Source organism: Ricinus communis, chromosome 1, assembly GCF_019578655.1.
Source record: "Ricinus communis isolate WT05 ecotype wild-type chromosome 1, ASM1957865v1, whole genome shotgun sequence".
In the NCBI taxonomy this organism is placed as follows: Eukaryota; Viridiplantae; Streptophyta; class Magnoliopsida; order Malpighiales; family Euphorbiaceae; genus Ricinus; species Ricinus communis.
Genome location: NC_063256.1, coordinates 21,127,664 through 21,131,963, shown reverse-complemented (window position 1 = coordinate 21,131,963; position 4,300 = coordinate 21,127,664). Strand labels below are relative to the sequence as shown.

At 34.4% G+C, this 4,300-nt stretch overlaps 1 non-coding gene across 1 annotated transcript; it reads left to right on the top strand.

Moving 5' to 3' along the window:
- Nucleotides 1-2,499: 2,499 nt before the first annotated feature.
- On the top strand, nucleotides 2,500-2,606 carry LOC112535243. The gene has a single exon (XR_003079415.2). It is a non-coding gene; the product is annotated as a small nucleolar RNA R71 (small nucleolar RNA).
- Nucleotides 2,607-4,300: the final 1,694 nt, after the last annotated feature.

The window sequence follows — 4,300 nt, the reverse complement described above, 5'->3', positions numbered from 1 at the left end:
CATGGGAAGGCCACATGCCCGAGTGGCTTCCTCTGTTATTTGACTCCTTAACATGTATTATTCTCAAAGTGCCTCAAAGAACTGAAAATCAAGCTTGAACAAACAAATCAAACTCAATTCAAGGTAGAATTAATATAAAATAAAGCTGAAAAGTAAGTGCCTTTAGCATTGTATTTTTTTACCTTCATTTTTTTCTTTTTGACATCTCAAAAGAATAAGAGAGTACAAAGGGGCATTGGATGTGTCTACTCGAGAAAATTAAGAGAAATTTGAAACGTAATGCTCATAAACATAACTAAAGTTTCAAGATATAAAAATAATGCGACAATATGAATCAAAAACCCTAGCATGGATACCAAGTTCAATTCACAATTCAAAACCAAATCAACTAAATCGCAATTTAATAAACAACTCACCAAATTCATTATTTTGAACCTATAAATTAGAGAGAGAGAAAATTATAACAAGTAATTAATTAAACTCAATAAGCTTATAGGAAATCAATCACAAATAGGCAAAAGACAATATAAACCTTTCCCCCACACTTTATTAACACATTGTCCCCAATGTGTTTAACATATAACATATAATAAAACAAAAGGAAGAAGAGACTTTCCTGAACCGAATGATTTTCATTTTTTATTAATCTAAAATCCATTCCAATTCAAGAGTCATCTGTTTATTTATCGAACAACTAAGAACAAAAGTAAAGGTTATAGCATATATAGTCATCCATAATAAAAGAAAATAAAAACATCGAAAATAAAAGAACTGCAAATATCCTAATTAAGTATAATCATCTAAAATAATATAAATGACAAAGAAAAAAATCAAAATAAAAGTGTGGTTCAAATGCTATAACAAAGTGGAGGTTCAATCCTCTATACCACCATCTCTATCAACCCGCATCAAGGAGCTTAATCATCTCTACCAAAAATGCAAATTCTAAATGAGATAAGAACTGCTTAAGCTTCAAAATTGGCAGGTATTTAATAGGAGACTTTATTCTTTCTTGTTGGGTATCTCAATAGCTTCAAATGCCCACTTCTTTATCGATTTCCCAACCTTTAGATAGGCTAACTGCTCAACAACTTCTGATGTTCATAGTTTTTCCTATTTCTGCACAAGACACAACTCAAGAGGATCTTTAGCAACAATAGATGAAATTAAATTGATAGTTTCATGCTCTATCATATTATCACTAGAATCCATATTATTAAGTGCAAGTGGGTGTTTCATACCATTGGGGGGTTTAAAAAGTCAATTGTTCATCCATACCCTAAGAATGAGCTCACCATCATGAACATCCATACCTAGGGATAATAAAACTCCCTGGATCTTTTAGCTTCTTTAGTAATGCCTCGGAATGATCCTCGAGCTCTTCTCCTACAGTTGTATCATTGATACTTTCTCAAGCTTCCTCTTGTTAGAGAGGAGTTCCTTTAAGACTTAGCATACTTTGGCATCTGTAATCGAGCTTCCATAAAAGGTATGTTAATATGCAATTGTTTAAAGAGTTCAAAAAAATTACCGAATTGTGTATCCAATTTGTCCTTCAGAAGACGGGCTGGAAATGGTACTCTTAGTTTATACTCCTTCATAAAAGGAGTAGGCTTTAATGTTGCTTCTATTTTTTCTTTCACTTTAGCTTCTACACCCTTCTTCTCTTCAGCTACCTCTTTAACTCCATCGTATTGCTTTTCTGCTTGCTTTCTTTCGGTTCCTAATTCTTCTCCACTTCTCGAGGTAATGATCTTGAGTTGCTTTCTAGGATTTGTCTCTGTGTTGCTAGGTAAGCTTCCTTAGGGCCTTTCACACAAAAACTTTGCAATCTGCCCCACTTGATTCTCTAAATTGTGAATCGAAGCTTGTTGGTTCCTAAGAGCAGATTCTAAAGATTGAAACCTTAATTCAGAAGTTGAGATGAATATCTCCATCATCTCCTCTAAATTACTCCTTCTAGGAGGAGCCTGCTACTGGTTTTGCTATTGAAATCCTAGTGGTGGAGGTCTTTGTTGATTCTGATTCCCCTAAGAGAAATTCAGATGATTTCTCAACCTCGGATTATAAGTATTGTTGTAGGGATTGTTCTGTTGGCCCGAAGCATTACCCACATAATCAATCTGCTCCGGTTTAGCAAAAGTATTGCCATTTTGGCAATCTTGACTTTGATGACCACCCCCACACTAATCACAAGTTATAACTTGTGCTTGTCTTCCAAATGAAGACATATTCGATGCATCCATCTTTCTGCTCATGGCCTCTAACTGTGCATTCACAGCTACCATAGGGTCTATCGCATAGATTCCACTCCCTTTATCTCAAACTTGCTCTCTTGGATTCTACCACTAGTAGTTTATGACCGCCATATCCTTAATAAGATCCATAGCTTGCTCAGGGGCCTTATTGTTTAATGATCTACCTGCTGCAGCATTGATAGACTGTTTACTTATTTAATTCACTCCATTAAAGAATGCCTAAATTTGCAGCCATAAAGGTAAACCATGATTTGGACAGCCCCTCAGTAAACCCTTGAAATGTTCCCAGCAATCATACAAAGTCTCATTCTCTTACTGAAGAAACCCTGCTATGTCATTCCTCAACTTGGCCATCTTAAAAGGTGGAAAGTATCTTTCTAAGAATTTCTCGGCCAGCTGATTCGAGGTCGTAAATGTCACAGCTGGAAATGATTTCAACCCTCAACGAGAAGGGAATAGCCTCAATCGAATAGCATCATCCGACCCAATTAATCTTGAAGGTATCACAAATCTCTAGAAAATCATCCAAATGGGTGTTTGGATCGTTATTGGGCAAACTATCAAATAAGCAATTGTTTTGTACCATCTGAATAATATTGAGCTTCATCTCGAAGTTGTATGCCATAACGTTTGGCCTTAAAATACTCGATGTAGCCCCATTAAGAGTTGGTCATGCATACTCTTGCATGGTTCTCTCCCTAGGTGGAGCCGCCATTCCACTCTATTCCTCTTCTTAGTTTAGTTCTCTCTCTTAATTCTAATTTTGTAACTCCGCCACTATTTCAGTTCAAGCTCTTCTCGTTCTTCTCTTTGCTACTCCCTCAAAGTTCTTTCCCACTCTGATTCATAAGCAAAAAGTCCATCGAACTAGCTCGGGTCATATATAGATTCAGGTAACTAAAGAAAATACAAACACAACAAAGTTAAATCAAATGAAAAATAAAATGCTAAATCACTAGCTTCTAAATTACTAATAATATAACAATAGAAAAGAGTTCCAGGCAACAGCGCTAAATACTTGATAAGCGTTATCCACATACGGTAAAGTGCACCGATTGTATCAAGTAATATAATGATGAATAAGAGTATCGTTCCACTAGAGATCTAATTGTGATTACTACCTTCAATCATACACTAATATTTAACAATCAAAGTGTTGTTTGGGTGTAATTATATTTAAAAATAAAACAATCTTGAAAATAAATATTAACACGATTGGTAAATTTTATTAAGGATAAAGCTATTTAGGTAGTGAATCCCCTAATAAGTTAAGTACTTCATAAGACAAACAACAATTAATTCAAATCAAGAGTTGAGTTAGCATTTCACAAAATTAGGTTTAAACCTTATTCAAGTGATTAAACCCCTAATTCATAAGAGGAGGGAGAGGAATCTCTTTTGAAACCCACTCAATTAGGTCATGCATTACGATTAAGGAACTATTGAACCAAAGGATCTTGTAGATCCATCTCTAGTATCACAATCAATCCTCAATCCCTAAGATGTGATCAATTCATAAAAAGTTATCTTTAGTCAGTTTATAAAAATAAATCTCAGTCAATCCGTCGACTTATCAATTAAAATATATAACTAAGCAATCAAAGGAAAAAAATAACACATAGACTAGATTAATTGCATTAACTTTGAATCAATCCATACAAAATAAATTAGGGTTCATCAAAACCCAAATAGCAAGAAAATTAGTTCCTAGACATTACAATAAAGAAATATAGATTAGGAGAAGAAGATTTCAAACTAGTCATGGAAGAGTATAAATGAAAATCTTCAATTTTGAATGTTCAATCTTAGAAAGTAATGAAGGAAATGATGTTCTTCCTTGAGAAATACCAATCAAAACCCTAAAAATGAAAGAAAAATAAAGTTTCTAAGTGTTTCTCTCTCTAGAAATGAAAATATGACTGAACTTCCCTAAATAAAAACCTAAATTTCATTCAAATAGTGTGCTTTTAAGAACCACACGGGGGCCACAAGGGCACCACACAGCTGTGTGACGTCCTTAGCTTTTTGTAGCTTGAACTCTG